Here is a 17,587-nt window from a genome sequence, read left to right on the forward strand (position 1 = left end):
CTATTTATACTCTGCCCAGTTTTGTATATGAAGAGTGAACAATGTTTAAGCGATGCGATGTCTTCAATTCTTATGCAGTAACTCTATCACCCAGTGTGTGCCGGATACAAAATCATCTCAGTCTGGGCTTTCACGCTGCCCGAGGGAATTTTGTTGCCGGTTAAATCGGTCGCTTGGGGCGTGGTATTAATAAAGCCAAGAGCGCGGGCCCGATCCCCGTATGGGCCATCCCAATTTTTCATAACTTTTATTCGGTTTTTAGTAACTTTTACAATCAAACCTTCATAACGAAACAAATCCACACGGAATCCCAAGGGATGGGAATTATTTGGAATAACAGCCAATGCTTCTTTGCCGAAGGTGTGCAGAGCACAACTTTCTGTTTAGAACGTGTTTCTTGCTTTGCTGAGAACCGATGCACTGGAGACCTGTTCCCGTCAATGTTTAAAAGCAGAACAGACAGACAGAACGGTTCTGTCGCCCTTGATGGGTAAAAGGCTGCAGTTCAGGACAAAAACACCAAATGAAATGTTCACACGGTACCGAGAGTGAAAATTCCCGGGAAAAGGAGAGAATGAAATGGATTTCAGTGGATGCCTAGCCGCACTTAACGCTATGATTGCGCGGACATGTCTTTGGTGTTCTCCACAAAAACTGCCATTTGCTGCGAACAGTTTTCCCTGACGCGAATGTGATGAGAATTTCGAAATAGCAAGGAGGAAAGACTGGGTTGGTCTGTTTGCTGGCACAGACGTTTGCAGCAGCTTCCCCGGTGGTCTAGTGGTTAGGATTCGGCGCTCTCACCGCGGTGTCCCGGGTTCGATTCCCGGTCAGGGAACATTGTATTTGCGGTGCTTGCAGCTCACCTCGCTGTTGTTGCCCCAATCATCAGCAGCGCGTCGTCAGACAACAGACACTTCTGTTTTAAAGTCTGCACTAAATGACAAGATCTCGCTCAACAAGTGGAACGACAATTGCTGAAAGACAACGTAAATTTTGCCAATCATGGCTTTCTTTCATCTTCCAGGTACCTATTTGCGCCACATCACTCGAGCTTATCATCAATCAAAGCATTGCCACTGTGGAAATATTCAGCATTTTAAACTTTGCAAAGTGTGCAAGACTGGAATCAGGGAATGCCTAGACCATGGGCATTGATCACTTATCCTTGAGCATTCATTTGGCCTGGGCCCCTTCTATATTGCACATTGGCTCACTGCGTGTCAATGTTTAGCGTTCACAGGCGATTTGCAAGATCTGAATTTCCCGGCAGAGAATTCCTGGAGTTTTTGATCGAACCGAGATTCACCATCACTGACGTTAAATCTCTCCTTGATTCGCGACTCTTATCTCTCTTCATCATATCACTGCTAAGGACTGAACCTGCTTTAATTTCACCTTGGCTCGGGGTCAGTGCGGCTCAATAGGACTTCGGCCCGTCTCCCTTTCACAACCCATCGGTGCCGAGAACAGAACGGGGAATTTTACTGACATGTTATGTTCTGAAACAGTTATAAACTCTCCAGTATATTTCACTGTGTCTTCAACACTGTGAGATCTAGCCTGGTGTGCAATCTTTGTGTCTTTATGAACAATTCAGCAGAACATTAAATGAACATATGGAACTACAATTGCTGATTGACACTGTACGGTTTGCCAACATTTAAGTACAGTGTGAGAACAATCACAATGATCATTATTCTTCCATGTACGTTCTTGCGCGGCATCACCCTAACAAACCGAGCTGGTCACAGCCCGGCTATCAGTCAATTCATTGCCAGTGCGGAAAAATGCACATTTTCAACTTAGCAATGTGCACAATACCGGAATCAGAGAGTGCCTGGATCGTGGGCAGTGATAAATTAACATGAGCATTAAGATTTTCAATATCATTATACATTACATGAACACATCCGGAGCTCCGAGATGTGTTTGGGAGCCATTGCCCCGAAATGAGGACTGAGTGTGCGGGGCAATTCCTTCCGGGGTTTAAGTTTTATTTCAAAAAGGTGTGAGAAAATTTTGCTTCGTTTTCTCTCGGGCCGAAGTAGCTCAGTTGGGAGAGCGTTAGACTGAAGATCTAAAAATCCCTGGTTCAATCCTGGGTTTCTGCAATACCTGGTGATTTTGCATTTCCTTCATTTTAAGGGGAGTCGCCGGTTTGATATCGAGACAGTGCTTGAGGGATGGGCTGTTCAGCGTTTGCGTGATACTAATTTTCTACATGAATTTTTTTAGATTCAGCGCTCTTTTTCTGTTACTTTCTATTTATACTCTGCCCAGTTTTGTATATGAAGAGTGAACAATGTTTAAGCGATGCGATGTCTTCAATTCTTATGCAGTAACTCTATCACCCAGTGTGTGCCGGATACAAAATCATCTCAGTCTGGGCTTTCACGCTGCCCGAGGGAATTTTGTTGCCGGTTAAATCGGTCGCTTGGGGCGTGGTATTAATAAAGCCAAGAGCGCGGGCCCGATCCCCGTATGGGCCATCCCAATTTTTCATAACTTTTATTCGGTTTTTAGTAACTTTTACAATCAAACCTTCATAACGAAACAAATCCACACGGAATCCCAAGGGATGGGAATTATTTGGAATAACAGCCAATGCTTCTTTGCCGAAGGTGTGCAGAGCACAACTTTCTGTTTATAACGTGTTTCTTGCTTTGCTGAGAACCGATGCACTGGAGACCTGTTCCCGTCAATGTTTAAAAGCAGAACAGACAGACAGAACGGTTCTGTCGCCCTTGATGGGTAAAAGGCTGCAGTTCAGGACAAAAACACCAAATGAAATGTTCACACGGTACCGAGAGTGAAAATTCCCGGGAAAAGGAGAGAATGAAATGGATTTCAGTGGATGCCTAGCCGCACTTAACGCTGTGATTGCGCGGACATGTCTTTGGTGTTCTCCACAAAAACTGCCATTTGCTGCGAACAGTTTTCCCTGACGCGAATGTGATGAGAATTTCGAAACAGCAAGGAGGAAAGACTGGGTTGGTCTGTATTGCTGGCACAGACGTTTGCAGCAGCTTCCCTGGTGGTCTAGTGGTTAGGATTCGGCGCTCTCACCGCCGCGGCCCGGGTTCGATTCCCGGTCAGGGAACATTGTATTTGCGGTGCTTGCAGCTCACCTCGCTGTTGTTTCCCCGATCATCAGCAGCGCGTCGTGAGACAACAGACACTTCTGTTTTAAAGTCTGCACTAAATGACAAGATCTCGCTCAACAAGTGGAACGACAATTGCTGAAAGACAACGTAAATTTTGCCAATCATGGCTTTCTTTCATCTTCCAGGTACCTATTTGCGCCACATCACTCGAGCTTATCATCAATCAAAGCATTGCCACTGTGGAAATATTCAGCATTTTAAACTTTGCAAAGTGTGCAAGACTGGAATCAGGGAATGCCTAGACCATGGGCATTGATCACTTATCCTTGAGCATTCATTTGGCCTGGGCCCCTTCTATATTGCACATTGGCTCACTGCGTGTCAATGTTTAGCGTTCACAGGCGATTTGCAAGATCTGAATTTCCCGGCAGAGAATTCCTGGAGTTTTTGATCGAACCGAGATTCACCATCACTGACGTTAAATCTCTCCTTGATTCGCGACTCTTATCTCTCTTCATCATATCACTGCTAAGGACTGAACCTGCTTTAATTTCACCTTGGCTCGGGGTCAGTGCGGCTCAATAGGACTTCGGCCCGTCTCCCTTTCACAACCCATCGGTGCCGAGAACAGAACGGGGAATTTTACTGACATGTTATGTTCTGAAACAGTTATAAACTCTCCAGTATATTTCACTGTGTCTTCAACACTGTGAGATCTAGCCTGGTGTGCAATCTTTGTGTCTTTATGAACAATTCAGCAGAACATTAAATGAACATATGGAACTACAATTGCTGATTGACACTGTACGGTTTGCCAACATTTAAGTACAGTGTGAGAACAATCACAATGATCATTATTCTTCCATGTACGTTCTTGCGCGGCATCACCCTAACAAACCGAGCTGGTCACAGCCCGGCTATCAGTCAATTCATTGCCAGTGCGGAAAAATGCACATTTTCAACTTAGCAATGTGCACAATACCGGAATCAGAGAGTGCCTGGATCGTGGGCAGTGATAAATTAACATGAGCATTAAGATTTTCAATATCATTATACATTACATGAACACATCCGGAGCTCCGAGATGTGTTTGGGAGCCATTGCCCCGAAATGAGGACTGAGTGTGCGGGGCAATTCCTTCCGGGGTTTAAGTTTTATTTCAAAAAGGTGTGAGAAAATTTTGCTTCGTTTTCTCTCGGGCCGAAGTAGCTCAGTTGGGAGAGCGTTAGACTGAAGATCTAAAAATCCCTGGTTCAATCCTGGGTTTCTGCAATACCTGGTGATTTTGCATTTCCTTCATTTTAAGGGGAGTCGCCGGTTTGATATCGAGACAGTGCTTGAGGGATGGGCTGTTCAGCGTTTGCGTGATACTAATTTTCTACATGAATTTTTTTAGATTCAGCGCTCTTTTTCTGTTACTTTCTATTTATACTCTGCCCAGTTTTGTATATGAAGAGTGAACAATGTTTAAGCGATGCGATGTCTTCAATTCTTATGCAGTAACTCTATCACCCAGTGTGTGCCGGATACAAAATCATCTCAGTCTGGGCTTTCACGCTGCCCGAGGGAATTTTGTTGCCGGTTAAATCGGTCGCTTGGGGCGTGGTATTAATAAAGCCAAGAGCGCGGGCCCGATCCCCGTATGGGCCATCCCAATTTTTCATAACTTTTATTCGGTTTTTAGTAACTTTTACAATCAAACCTTCATAACGAAACAAATCCACACGGAATCCCAAGGGATGGGAATTATTTGGAATAACAGCCAATGCTTCTTTGCCGAAGGTGTGCAGAGCACAACTTTCTGTTTATAACGTGTTTCTTGCTTTGCTGAGAACCGATGCACTGGAGACCTGTTCCCGTCAATGTTTAAAAGCAGAACAGACAGACAGAACGGTTCTGTCGCCCTTGATGGGTAAAAGGCTGCAGTTCAGGACAAAAACACCAAATGAAATGTTCACACGGTACCGAGAGTGAAAATTCCCGGGAAAAGGAGAGAATGAAATGGATTTCAGTGGATGCCTAGCCGCACTTAACGCTGTGATTGCGCGGACATGTCTTTGGTGTTCTCCACAAAAACTGCCATTTGCTGCGAACAGTTTTCCCTGACGCGAATGTGATGAGAATTTCGAAACAGCAAGGAGGAAAGACTGGGTTGGTCTGTATTGCTGGCACAGACGTTTGCAGCAGCTTCCCTGGTGGTCTAGTGGTTAGGATTCGGCGCTCTCACCGCCGCGGCCCGGGTTCGATTCCCGGTCAGGGAACATTGTATTTGCGGTGCTTGCAGCTCACCTCGCTGTTGTTTCCCCAATCATCAGCAGCGCGTCGTGAGACAACAGACACTTCTGTTTTAAAGTCTGCACTAAATGACAAGATCTCGCTCAACAAGTGGAACGACAATTGCTGAAAGACAACGTAAATTTTGCCAATCATGGCTTTCTTTCATCTTCCAGGTACCTATTTGCGCCACATCACTCGAGCTTATCATCAATCAAAGCATTGCCACTGTGGAAATATTCAGCATTTTAAACTTTGCAAAGTGTGCAAGACTGGAATCAGGGAATGCCTAGACCATGGGCATTGATCACTTATCCTTGAGCATTCATTTGGCCTGGGCCCCTTCTATATTGCACATTGGCTCACTGCGTGTCAATGTTTAGCGTTCACAGGCGATTTGCAAGATCTGAATTTCCCGGCAGAGAATTCCTGGAGTTTTTGATCGAACCGAGATTCACCATCACTGACGTTAAATCTCTCCTTGATTCGCGACTCTTATCTCTCTTCATCATATCACTGCTAAGGACTGAACCTGCTTTAATTTCACCTTGGCTCGGGGTCAGTGCGGCTCAATAGGACTTCGGCCCGTCTCCCTTTCACAACCCATCGGTGCCGAGAACAGAACGGGGAATTTTACTGACATGTTATGTTCTGAAACAGTTATAAACTCTCCAGTATATTTCACTGTGTCTTCAACACTGTGAGATCTAGCCTGGTGTGCAATCTTTGTGTCTTTATGAACAATTCAGCAGAACATTAAATGAACATATGGAACTACAATTGCTGATTGACACTGTACGGTTTGCCAACATTTAAGTACAGTGTGAGAACAATCACAATGATCATTATTCTTCCATGTACGTTCTTGCGCGGCATCACCCTAACAAACCGAGCTGGTCACAGCCCGGCTATCAGTCAATTCATTGCCAGTGCGGAAAAATGCACATTTTCAACTTAGCAATGTGCACAATACCGGAATCAGAGAGTGCCTGGATCGTGGGCAGTGATAAATTAACATGAGCATTAAGATTTTCAATATCATTATACATTACATGAACACATCCGGAGCTCCGAGATGTGTTTGGGAGCCATTGCCCCGAAATGAGGACTGAGTGTGCGGGGCAATTCCTTCCGGGGTTTAAGTTTTATTTCAAAAAGGTGTGAGAAAATTTTGCTTCGTTTTCTCTCGGGCCGAAATAGCTCAGTTGGGAGAGCGTTAGACGGAAGATCTAAAGATCCCTGGTTCAATCCTGGGTTTCTGCAATATCTGGTGATTTTGCATTTCCTTCATTTTAAGGGTAGTCGCCGGTTTGATATCGAGACAGTGCTTGAGGGATGAGCTGTTCAGCGTTTGCGTGATACTAATTTTCGACATGAATTTTTTTAGATTCAGCGCTCTTTTTCTGTTACTTTCTATTTATACTCTGCCCAGTTTTGTATATGAAGAGTGAACAATGTTTAAGCGATGCGATGTGTTCAATTCTTATGCAGTAACTCTATCACCCAGTGTGTGCCGGATACAAAATCATCTCAGTCTGGGCTTTCACGCTGCCCGAGGGAATTTTGTTGCCGGTTAAATCGGTCGCTTAGGGCGTGGTATTAATAAAGCCAAGAGCGCGGGCCCGATCCCCGTATGGGCCATCCCAATTTTTCATAACTTTTATTCGGTTTTTAGTAACTTTTACAATCAAACCTTCATAACGAAACAAATCCACACGGAATCCCAAGGGATGGGAATTATTTGGAATAACAGCCAATGCTTCTTTGCCGAAGGTGTGCAGAGCACAACTTTCTGTTTATAACGTGTTTCTTGCTTTGCTGAGAACCGATGCACTGGAGACCTGTTCCCGTCAATGTTTAAAAGCAGAACAGACAGACAGAACGGTTCTGTCGCCCTTGATGGGTAAAAGGCTGCAGTTCAGGACAAAAACACCAAATGAAATGTTCACACGGTACCGAGAGTGAAAATTCCCGGGAAAAGGAGAGAATGAAATGGATTTCAGTGGATGCCTAGCCGCACTTAACGCTGTGATTGCGCGGAAATGTCTTTGGTGTTCTCCACAAAAACTGCCATTTGCTGCGAACAGTTTTCCCTGACGCGAATGTGATGAGAATTTCGAAACAGCAAGGAGGAAAGACTGGGTTGGTCTGTTTGCTGGCACAGACGTTTGCAGCAGCTTCCCTGGTGGTCTAGTGGTTAGGATTCGGCGCTCTCACCGCCGCGGCCCGGGTTCGATTCCCGGTCAGGGAACATTGTATTTGCGGTGCTTGCAGCTCACCTCGCTGTTGTTTCCCCAATCATCAGCAGCGCGTCGTGAGACAACAGACACTTCTGTTTTAAAGTCTGCACTAAATGACAAGATCTCGCTCAACAAGTGGAACGACAATTGCTGAAAGACAACGTAAATTTTGCCAATCATGGCTTTCTTTCATCTTCCAGGTACCTATTTGCGCCACATCACTCGAGCTTATCATCAATCAAAGCATTGCCACTGTGGAAATATTCAGCATTTTAAACTTTGCAAAGTGTGCAAGACTGGAATCAGGGAATGCCTGGACCATGGGCACTGATCACTTATCCTTGAGCATTCATTTGGCCTGTGCCCCTTCTATATTGCACATTGGCTCACTGCGTGTCAATGTTTAGCGTTCACAGGCGATTTGCAAGATCTGAATTTCCCGGCAGAGAATTCCTGGAGTTTTTGATCGAACCGAGATTCACCATCACTGACGTTAAATCTCTCCTTGATTCGCGACTCTTATCTCTCTTCATCATATCACTGCTAAGGACTGAACCTGCTTTAATTTCACCTTGGCTCGGGGTCAGTGCGGCTCAATAGGACTTCGGCCCGTCTCCCTTTCACAACCCATCGGTGCCGAGAACAGAACGGGGAATTTTACTGACATGTTATGTTCTGAAACAGTTATAAACTCTCCAGTATATTTCACTGTGTCTTCAACACTGTGAGATCTAGCCTGGTGTGCAATCTTTGTGTCTTTATGAACAATTCAGCAGAACATTAAATGAACATATGGAACTACAATTGCTGATTGACACTGTACGGTTTGCCAACATTTAAGTACAGTGTGAGAACAATCACAATGATCATTATTCTTCCATGTACGTTCTTGCGCGGCATCACCCTAACAAACCGAGCTGGTCACAGCCCGGCTATCAGTCAATTCATTGCCAGTGCGGAAAAATGCACATTTTCAACTTAGCAATGTGCACAATACCGGAATCAGAGAGTGCCTGGATCGTGGGCAGTGATAAATTAACATGAGCATTAAGATTTTCAATATCATTATACATTACATGAACACATCCGGAGCTCCGAGATGTGTTTGGGAGCCATTGCCCCGAAATGAGGACTGAGTGTGCGGGGCAATTCCTTCCGGGGTTTAAGTTTTATTTCAAAAAGGTGTGAGAAAATTTTGCTTCGTTTTCTCTCGGGCCGAAATAGCTCAGTTGGGAGAGCGTTAGACGGAAGATCTAAAGATCCCTGGTTCAATCCTGGGTTTCTGCAATATCTGGTGATTTTGCATTTCCTTCATTTTAAGGGTAGTCGCCGGTTTGATATCGAGACAGTGCTTGAGGGATGAGCTGTTCAGCGTTTGCGTGATACTAATTTTCGACATGAATTTTTTTAGATTCAGCGCTCTTTTTCTGTTACTTTCTATTTATACTCTGCCCAGTTTTGTATATGAAGAGTGAACAATGTTTAAGCGATGCGATGTGTTCAATTCTTATGCAGTAACTCTATCACCCAGTGTGTGCCGGATACAAAATCATCTCAGTCTGGGCTTTCACGCTGCCCGAGGGAATTTTGTTGCCGGTTAAATCGGTCGCTTAGGGCGTGGTATTAATAAAGCCAAGAGCGCGGGCCCGATCCCCGTATGGGCCATCCCAATTTTTCATAACTTTTATTCGGTTTTTAGTAACTTTTACAATCAAACCTTCATAACGAAACAAATCCACACGGAATCCCAAGGGATGGGAATTATTTGGAATAACAGCCAATGCTTCTTTGCCGAAGGTGTGCAGAGCACAACTTTCTGTTTATAACGTGTTTCTTGCTTTGCTGAGAACCGATGCACTGGAGACCTGTTCCCGTCAATGTTTAAAAGCAGAACAGACAGACAGAACGGTTCTGTCGCCCTTGATGGGTAAAAGGCTGCAGTTCAGGACAAAAACACCAAATGAAATGTTCACACGGTACCGAGAGTGAAAATTCCCGGGAAAAGGAGAGAATGAAATGGATTTCAGTGGATGCCTAGCCGCACTTAACGCTGTGATTGCGCGGAAATGTCTTTGGTGTTCTCCACAAAAACTGCCATTTGCTGCGAACAGTTTTCCCTGACGCGAATGTGATGAGAATTTCGAAACAGCAAGGAGGAAAGACTGGGTTGGTCTGTTTGCTGGCACAGACGTTTGCAGCAGCTTCCCTGGTGGTCTAGTGGTTAGGATTCGGCGCTCTCACCGCCGCGGCCCGGGTTCGATTCCCGGTCAGGGAACATTGTATTTGCGGTGCTTGCAGCTCACCTCGCTGTTGTTTCCCCAATCATCAGCAGCGCGTCGTGAGACAACAGACACTTCTGTTTTAAAGTCTGCACTAAATGACAAGATCTCGCTCAACAAGTGGAACGACAATTGCTGAAAGACAACGTAAATTTTGCCAATCATGGCTTTCTTTCATCTTCCAGGTACCTATTTGCGCCACATCACTCGAGCTTATCATCAATCAAAGCATTGCCACTGTGGAAATATTCAGCATTTTAAACTTTGCAAAGTGTGCAAGACTGGAATCAGGGAATGCCTGGACCATGGGCACTGATCACTTATCCTTGAGCATTCATTTGGCCTGTGCCCCTTCTATATTGCACATTGGCTCACTGCGTGTCAATGTTTAGCGTTCACAGGCGATTTGCAAGATCTGAATTTCCCGGCAGAGAATTCCTGGAGTTTTTGATCGAACCGAGATTCACCATCACTGACGTTAAATCTCTCCTTGATTCGCGACTCTTATCTCTCTTCATCATATCACTGCTAAGGACTGAACCTGCTTTAATTTCACCTTGGCTCGGGGTCAGTGCGGCTCAATAGGACTTCGGCCCGTCTCCCTTTCACAACCCATCGGTGCCGAGAACAGAACGGGGAATTTTACTGACATGTTATGTTCTGAAACAGTTATAAACTCTCCAGTATATTTCACTGTGTCTTCAACACTGTGAGATCTAGCCTGGTGTGCAATCTTTGTGTCTTTATGAACAATTCAGCAGAACATTAAATGAACATATGGAACTACAATTGCTGATTGACACTGTACGGTTTGCCAACATTTAAGTACAGTGTGAGAACAATCACAATGATCATTATTCTTCCATGTACGTTCTTGCGCGGCATCACCCTAACAAACCGAGCTGGTCACAGCCCGGCTATCAGTCAATTCATTGCCAGTGCGGAAAAATGCACATTTTCAACTTAGCAATGTGCACAATACCGGAATCAGAGTGTGCCTGGATCGTGGGCAGTGATAAATTAACATGAGCATTAAGATTTTCAATATCATTATACATTACATGAACACATCCGGAGCTCCGAGATGTGTTTGGGAGCCATTGCCCCGAAATGAGGACTGAGTGTGCGGGGCAATTCCTTCCGGGGTTTAAGTTTTATTTCAAAAAGGTGTGAGAAAATTTTGCTTCGTTTTCTCTCGGGCCGAAATAGCTCAGTTGGGAGAGCGTTAGACGGAAGATCTAAAGATCCCTGGTTCAATCCTGGGTTTCTGCAATATCTGGTGATTTTGCATTTCCTTCATTTTAAGGGTAGTCGCCGGTTTGATATCGAGACAGTGCTTGAGGGATGAGCTGTTCAGCGTTTGCGTGATACTAATTTTCGACATGAATTTTTTTAGATTCAGCGCTCTTTTTCTGTTACTTTCTATTTATACTCTGCCCAGTTTTGTATATGAAGAGTGAACAATGTTTAAGCGATGCGATGTGTTCAATTCTTATGCAGTAACTCTATCACCCAGTGTGTGCCGGATACAAAATCATCTCAGTCTGGGCTTTCACGCTGCCCGAGGGAATTTTGTTGCCGGTTAAATCGGTCGCTTAGGGCGTGGTATTAATAAAGCCAAGAGCGCGGGCCCGATCCCCGTATGGGCCATCCCAATTTTTCATAACTTTTATTCGGTTTTTAGTAACTTTTACAATCAAACCTTCATAACGAAACAAATCCACACGGAATCCCAAGGGATGGGAATTATTTGGAATAACAGCCAATGCTTCTTTGCCGAAGGTGTGCAGAGCACAACTTTCTGTTTATAACGTGTTTCTTGCTTTGCTGAGAACCGATGAACTGGAGACCTGTTCCCGTCAATGTTTAAAAGCAGAACAGACAGACAGAACGGTTCTGTCGCCCTTGATGGGTAAAAGGCTGCAGTTCAGGACAAAAACACCAAATGAAATGTTCACACGGTACCGAGAGTGAAAATTCCCGGGAAAAGGAGAGAATGAAATGGATTTCAGTGGATGCCTAGCCGCACTTAACGCTGTGATTGCGCGGAAATGTCTTTGGTGTTCTCCACAAAAACTGCCATTTGCTGCGAACAGTTTTCCCTGACGCGAATGTGATGAGAATTTCGAAACAGCAAGGAGGAAAGACTGGGTTGGTCTGTGTGCTGGCACAGACGTTTGCAGCAGCTTCCCTGGTGGTCTAGTGGTTAGGATTCGGCGCTCTCACCGCCGCGGCCCGGGTTCGATTCCCGGTCAGGGAACATTGTATTTGCGGTGCTTGCAGCTCACCTCGCTGTTGTTGCCCCAATCATCAGCAGCGCGTCGTGAGACAACAGACACTTCTGTTTTAAAGTCTGCACTAAATGACAAGATCTCGCTCAACAAGTGGAACGACAATTGCTGAAAGACAACGTAAATTTTGCCAATCATGGCTTTCTTTCATCTTCCAGGTACCTATTTGCGCCACATCACTCGAGCTTATCATCAATCAAAGCATTGCCACTGTGGAAATATTCAGCATTTTAAACTTTGCAAAGTGTGCAAGACTGGAATCAGGGAATGCCTGGACCATGGGCACTGATAACTTATCCTTGAGCATTCATTTGGCCTGTGCCCCTTCTATATTGCACATTGGCTCACTGCGTGTCAATGTTTAGCGTTCACAGGCGATTTGCAAGATCTGAATTTCCCGGCAGAGAATTCCTGGAGTTTTTGATCGAACCGAGATTCACCATCACTGACGTTAAATCTCTCCTTGATTCGCGACTCTTATCTCTCTTCATCATATCACTGCTAAGGACTGAACCTGCTTTAATTTCACCTTGGCTCGGGGTCAGTGCGGCTCAATAGGACTTCGGCCCGTCTCCCTTTCACAACCCATCGGTGCCGAGAACAGAACGGGGAATTTTACTGACATGTTATGTTCTGAAACAGTTATAAACTCTCCAGTATATTTCACTGTGTCTTCAACACTGTGAGATCTAGCCTGGTGTGCAATCTTTGTGTCTTTATGAACAATTCAGCAGAACATTAAATGAACATATGGAACTACAATTGCTGATTGACACTGTACGGTTTGCCAACATTTAAGTACAGTGTGAGAACAATCACAATGATCATTATTCTTCCATGTACGTTCTTGCGCGGCATCACCCTAACAAACCGAGCTGGTCACAGCCCGGCTATCAGTCAATTCATTGCCAGTGCGGAAAAATGCACATTTTCAACTTAGCAATGTGCACAATACCGGAATCAGAGAGTGCCTGGATCGTGGGCAGTGATAAATTAACATGAGCATTAAGATTTTCAATATCATTATACATTACATGAACACATCCGGAGCTCCGAGATGTGTTTGGGAGCCATTGCCCCGAAATGAGGACTGAGTGTGCGGGGCAATTCCTTCCGGGGTTTAAGTTTTATTTCAAAAAGGTGTGAGAAAATTTTGCTTCGTTTTCTCTCGGGCCGAAATAGCTCAGTTGGGAGAGCGTTAGACGGAAGATCTAAAGATCCCTGGTTCAATTCTGGGTTTCTGCAATATCTGGTGATTTTGCATTTCCTTCATTTTAAGGGTAGTCGCCGGTTTGATATCGAGACAGTGCTTGAGGGATGAGCTGTTCAGCGTTTGCGTGATACTAATTTTCGACATGAATTTTTTTAGATTCAGCGCTCTTTTTCTGTTACTTTCTATTTATACTCTGCCCAGTTTTGTATATGAAGAGTGAACAATGTTTAAGCGATGCGATGTGTTCAATTCTTATGCAGTAACTCTATCACCCAGTGTGTGCCGGATACAAAATCATCTCAGTCTGGGCTTTCACGCTGCCCGAGGGAATTTTGTTGCCGGTTAAATCGGTCGCTTAGGGCGTGGTATTAATAAAGCCAAGAGCGCGGGCCCGATCCCCGTATGGGCCATCCCAATTTTTCATAACTTTTATTCGGTTTTTAGTAACTTTTACAATCAAACCTTCATAACGAAACAAATCCACACGGAATCCCAAGGGATGGGAATTATTTGGAATAACAGCCAATGCTTCTTTGCCGAAGGTGTGCAGAGCACAACTTTCTGTTTATAACGTGTTTCTTGCTTTGCTGAGAACCGATGCACTGGAGACCTGTTCCCGTCAATGTTTAAAAGCAGAACAGACAGACAGAACGGTTCTGTCGCCCTTGATGGGTAAAAGGCTGCAGTTCAGGACAAAAACACCAAATGAAATGTTCACACGGTACCGAGAGTGAAAATTCCCGGGAAAAGGAGAGAATGAAATGGATTTCAGTGGATGCCTAGCCGCACTTAACGCTGTGATTGCGCGGAAATGTCTTTGGTGTTCTCCACAAAAACTGCCATTTGCTGCGAACAGTTTTCCCTGACGCGAATGTGATGAGAATTTCGAAACAGCAAGGAGGAAAGACTGGGTTGGTCTGTTTGCTGGTACAGACGTTTGCAGCAGCTTCCCTGGTGGTCTAGTGGTTAGGATTCGGCGCTCTCACCGCCGCGGCCCGGGTTCGATTCCCGGTCAGGGAACATTGTATTTGCGGTGCTTGCAGCTCACCTCGCTGTTGTTGCCCCAATCATCAGCAGCGCGTCGTGAGACAACAGACACTTCTGTTTTAAAGTCTGCACTAAATGACAAGATCTCGCTCAACAAGTGGAACGACAATTGCTGAAAGACAACGTAAATTTTGCCAATCATGGCTTTCTTTCATCTTCCAGGTACCTATTTGCGCCACATCACTCGAGCTTATCATCAATCAAAGCATTGCCACTGTGGAAATATTCAGCATTTTAAACTTTGCAAAGTGTGCAAGACTGGAATCAGGGAATGCCTGGACCATGGGCACTGATAACTTATCCTTGAGCATTCATTTGGCCTGTGCCCCTTCTATATTGCACATTGGCTCACTGCGTGTCAATGTTTAGCGTTCACAGGCGATTTGCAAGATCTGAATTTCCCGGCAGAGAATTCCTGGAGTTTTTGATCGAACCGAGATTCACCATCACTGACGTTAAATCTCTCCTTGATTCGCGACTCTTATATCTCTTCATCATATCACTGCTAAAGACTGAACCTGCTTTAATTTCACCTTGGCTCGGGGTCAGTGCCGCTCAATAGGACTTCGGCCCGTCTCCCTTTCACAACCCATCGGTGCCGAGAACAGAACGGGGAATTTTACTGACATGTTATGTTCTGAAACAGTTATAAACTCTCCAGTATATTTCACTGTGTCTTCAACACTGTGAGATCTAGCCTGGTGTGCAATCTTTGTGTCTTTATGAACAATTCAGCAGAACATTAAATGAACATATGGAACTACAATTGCTGATTGACACTGTACGGTTTGCCAACATTTAAGTACAGTGTGAGAACAATCACAATGATCATTATTCTTCCATGTACGTTCTTGCGCGGCATCACCCTAACAAACCGAGCTGGTCACAGCCCGGCTATCAGTCAATTCATTGCCAGTGCGGAAAAATGCACATTTTCAACTTAGCAATGTGCACAATACCGGAATCAGAGAGTGCCTGGATCGTGGGCAGTGATAAATTAACATGAGCATTAAGATTTTCAATATCATTATACATTACATGAACACATCCGGAGCTCCGAGATGTGTTTGGGAGCCATTGCCCCGAAATGAGGACTGAGTGTGCGGGGCAATTCGTTCCGGGGTTTAAGTTTTATTTCAAAAAGGTGTGAGAAAATTTTGCTTCGATTTCTCTCGGGCCGAAGTAGCTCAGTTGGGAGAACGTTAGACTGAAGATCTAAAGATCCCTGGTTCAATCCTGGGTTTCTGCAATATCAGGTGATTTTGCATTTCCTTCATTTTAAGGGTAGTCGCCGGTTTGATATCGAGACAGTGCTTGAGGGATGGGCTGTTCAGCGTTTGCGTGATACTAATTTTCGACATGAATTTTTTTAGATTCAGCGCTCTTTTTCTGTTACTTTCTATTTTACTCTGCCCAGTTTTGTATATGAAGAGTGAACAATGTTTAAGCGATGCGATGTGTTCAATTCTTCTGCAGTAACTCTATCACCCAGTGTGTGCCGGATACAAAATCATCTCAGGCTGGGCTTTCACGCAGCCCTAGGGCATTTTGTTGCCGGTTAAATCGGTCGCTTGGGGCGTGGTATTAATAAAGACAAGAGCGCGGGCCCGAGCCCCGTATGGGCCATCCCAATTTTTCATAATTTTTATTCGGTTTTTAGTAACTTTTACAATCAAACCTTCATAACGAAACAAATCCACACGGAATCCCAAGGGATGGGAATTATTTGGAAAAACAGCCATTGCTTCTTTGCCGACGGTGTGCAGAGCACAACTTTCTGTTATTCACGTGTTTCTTGCTTTGCTGAGAACCGATGAACTGGCGACCTGTTCCCGTCAATGTTTAAAAGCAGAACAGACAGACAGAACGGTTCTGTCGCCCTTGATGGGCAAAAGGCTGCAGTTCAGGACAAAAACACCAAATGAAATGTTCACACGGCACCGAGAGTGAAAATTCCCGGGAAAAGGAGAGAATGAAATGGATTTCAGTGGATGCCTAGCCGCACTTAACGCTGTGATTGCGCGGACATGTCTTTGGTGATCTCCACAAAAACTGCCATTTGCTGCGAACAGTTTTCCCTGGCGCGAATGTGATGAGAATTTCGAAACAGCAAGGAGGAAAGACTGGGTTGGTCTGCTTGCTGGCACAGACGTTTGCAGCAGCTTCCCTGGTGGTCTAGTGGTTAGGATTCGGCGCTCTCACCGCCGCGGCCCGGGTTCGATTCCCGGTCAGGGAACATTGTATTTGCGGTGCTTGCAGCTCACCTCGCTGTTGTTGCCCCAATCATCAGCAGCGCGTCGTGAGACAACAGACACTTCTGTTTTAAAGTCTGCACTAAGTGACAAGTTATCGCTCAACAAGTGGAACTACAATTGCTGAAAGACAACGTAAATTTTGCCAATCATGGCTTTCTTTCATCTTCCAGGTACCTATTTGCGCCACATCACTCGAGCTTATCATCAATCAAAGCATTGCCACTGTGGAAATATTCAGCATTTTAAACTTTGCAAAGTGTGCAAGACTGGAATCAGGGAATGCCTGGACCATGGGCACTGAAAACTTATCCTTGAGCATTCATTTGGCCTGGGCCCCTTCTATATTGCACATTGGCTCACTGCGTGTCAATGTTTAGCGTTCACAGGCGATTTGCAAGATCTGAATTTCCCGGCTGAGAATTCCTGGAGTTTTTGATCGAACCGAGATTCACCATCACTGACGTTAAATCTCTCCTTGATTCGCGACTCTTATATCTCTTCATCATATCACTGCTAAAGACTGAACCTGCTTTAATTTCACCTTGGCTCGGGGTCAGTGCGGCTCAATAGGACTTCGGCCCGTCTCCCTTTCACAACCCATCGGTGCCGAGAACAGAACGGGGAATTTTACTGACATGTTATGTTCTGAAACGGTTATAAACTCTCCAGTATATTTCACTGTGTCTTCAACACTGTGAGATCTAGCCTGGTGTGAAATCTTTGTGTCTTTATGAACACTTGAGCAGAACATTAAATGAACATATGGAACTCCAATTGCTGATTGACACTGTACGGTTTGCCAACATTTAAGTACAGTGTGAGAACAATCACAATGATCATTATTCTTCCATGTACGTTCTTGCGCGGCATCACCCGAACAA

The 17,587-nt window shown here is 44.8% G+C and overlaps 15 non-coding genes across 15 annotated transcripts; all 15 read left to right on the forward strand.

Moving 5' to 3' along the window:
• Window positions 1-766: 766 nt before the first annotated feature.
• Window positions 767-838, forward strand: trnae-cuc (transfer RNA glutamic acid (anticodon CUC)). The gene has a single exon. It is a non-coding gene; the product is annotated as a tRNA-Glu (tRNA).
• Window positions 839-2,041: 1,203 nt separating this feature from the next.
• trnaf-gaa (transfer RNA phenylalanine (anticodon GAA)) lies at window positions 2,042-2,114 on the forward strand. Its single transcript has one exon. It is a non-coding gene; the product is annotated as a tRNA-Phe (tRNA).
• Window positions 2,115-3,031: 917 nt separating this feature from the next.
• On the forward strand, window positions 3,032-3,103 carry trnae-cuc (transfer RNA glutamic acid (anticodon CUC)). Its single transcript has one exon. It is a non-coding gene; the product is annotated as a tRNA-Glu (tRNA).
• A 1,203-nt stretch (window positions 3,104-4,306) lies between these two features.
• Window positions 4,307-4,379, forward strand: trnaf-gaa (transfer RNA phenylalanine (anticodon GAA)). The gene has a single exon. It is a non-coding gene; the product is annotated as a tRNA-Phe (tRNA).
• A 917-nt stretch (window positions 4,380-5,296) lies between these two features.
• On the forward strand, window positions 5,297-5,368 carry trnae-cuc (transfer RNA glutamic acid (anticodon CUC)). Its single transcript has one exon. It is a non-coding gene; the product is annotated as a tRNA-Glu (tRNA).
• Window positions 5,369-6,571: 1,203 nt separating this feature from the next.
• trnaf-gaa (transfer RNA phenylalanine (anticodon GAA)) lies at window positions 6,572-6,644 on the forward strand. The gene has a single exon. It is a non-coding gene; the product is annotated as a tRNA-Phe (tRNA).
• A 916-nt stretch (window positions 6,645-7,560) lies between these two features.
• Window positions 7,561-7,632, forward strand: trnae-cuc (transfer RNA glutamic acid (anticodon CUC)). The gene has a single exon. It is a non-coding gene; the product is annotated as a tRNA-Glu (tRNA).
• A 1,203-nt stretch (window positions 7,633-8,835) lies between these two features.
• On the forward strand, window positions 8,836-8,908 carry trnaf-gaa (transfer RNA phenylalanine (anticodon GAA)). The gene has a single exon. It is a non-coding gene; the product is annotated as a tRNA-Phe (tRNA).
• Window positions 8,909-9,824: 916 nt separating this feature from the next.
• On the forward strand, window positions 9,825-9,896 carry trnae-cuc (transfer RNA glutamic acid (anticodon CUC)). Its single transcript has one exon. It is a non-coding gene; the product is annotated as a tRNA-Glu (tRNA).
• Window positions 9,897-11,099: 1,203 nt separating this feature from the next.
• Window positions 11,100-11,172, forward strand: trnaf-gaa (transfer RNA phenylalanine (anticodon GAA)). Its single transcript has one exon. It is a non-coding gene; the product is annotated as a tRNA-Phe (tRNA).
• A 916-nt stretch (window positions 11,173-12,088) lies between these two features.
• On the forward strand, window positions 12,089-12,160 carry trnae-cuc (transfer RNA glutamic acid (anticodon CUC)). Its single transcript has one exon. It is a non-coding gene; the product is annotated as a tRNA-Glu (tRNA).
• A 1,203-nt stretch (window positions 12,161-13,363) lies between these two features.
• On the forward strand, window positions 13,364-13,436 carry trnaf-gaa (transfer RNA phenylalanine (anticodon GAA)). The gene has a single exon. It is a non-coding gene; the product is annotated as a tRNA-Phe (tRNA).
• Window positions 13,437-14,352: 916 nt separating this feature from the next.
• On the forward strand, window positions 14,353-14,424 carry trnae-cuc (transfer RNA glutamic acid (anticodon CUC)). Its single transcript has one exon. It is a non-coding gene; the product is annotated as a tRNA-Glu (tRNA).
• A 1,203-nt stretch (window positions 14,425-15,627) lies between these two features.
• trnaf-gaa (transfer RNA phenylalanine (anticodon GAA)) lies at window positions 15,628-15,700 on the forward strand. Its single transcript has one exon. It is a non-coding gene; the product is annotated as a tRNA-Phe (tRNA).
• Window positions 15,701-16,615: 915 nt separating this feature from the next.
• On the forward strand, window positions 16,616-16,687 carry trnae-cuc (transfer RNA glutamic acid (anticodon CUC)). Its single transcript has one exon. It is a non-coding gene; the product is annotated as a tRNA-Glu (tRNA).
• Window positions 16,688-17,587: the final 900 nt, after the last annotated feature.

Source organism: Pristiophorus japonicus, unplaced genomic scaffold (genome assembly GCF_044704955.1).
Source record: "Pristiophorus japonicus isolate sPriJap1 unplaced genomic scaffold, sPriJap1.hap1 HAP1_SCAFFOLD_787, whole genome shotgun sequence".
Taxonomy (NCBI): Eukaryota; Metazoa; Chordata; class Chondrichthyes; family Pristiophoridae; genus Pristiophorus; species Pristiophorus japonicus.